Genomic DNA, 692 nt, shown 5'->3' with positions numbered 1-692 from the left:
AGAAGGAGATGTGAGCAGAATGAGGAATCAGACAAAATTGAAGGCACAAGGGGGAGAGAGTGATGAGAATGGATGCCTTCACGTCTTTCCACATGGAGAGGAATCAAAAAGTGAGGCTCCAGGTGCTGGCTGGGTTTTGGGGTTCACATCTCCTCCCTTTCTTCTTCCTAGGTTGGTTGCCTTTCCTATACCCCCTCTGTGTAAAGTGTAGGTTGATGTCAGCAGGAGTGACCCCATCTGGCCCAGACCCAGCAATGAGCATGGGAGGTGCTCCTGGCTCAAGTGCTTGGGCTTGAACAGCTGACTTTAATTACTCAAATTAGCATGAATTCTAGAACTTTTCAGGAATAATTGGAAAACCATAGCTCTTTTATTCCACCCTCCACCCATTGCAGGGTCCATTATCTCTAAAGATAATTTAAGCTCAGAGATGTAAGAGTTTCCATGTGTGGAGGACTTAAGCGTAAAGCCAACTTAGTGGGGGAAAAGGTCAAGAGATAGGAGAGGAGTGGGAGGAGAGAGTAACAAAGAGGGGAAGAAAGAAAAGGAGAGAAGGAGAGAGAAGGGAGGGAGGAGAGGAGATGAGATGAGAGAGAGAGAGAGAGAGAGAATTACATAAACAGCTGGACCCAACATGACTTTAGTCAGACAGCAACCATCCTTTTAAGTTACACAAGTTGATAATTTTTCCT

This window comes from Nycticebus coucang, chromosome 3, assembly GCF_027406575.1.
Source record: "Nycticebus coucang isolate mNycCou1 chromosome 3, mNycCou1.pri, whole genome shotgun sequence".
NCBI lineage: Eukaryota > Metazoa > Chordata > Mammalia > Primates > Lorisidae > Nycticebus > Nycticebus coucang.
Note: the sequence above shows the minus strand (reverse complement) of the source record.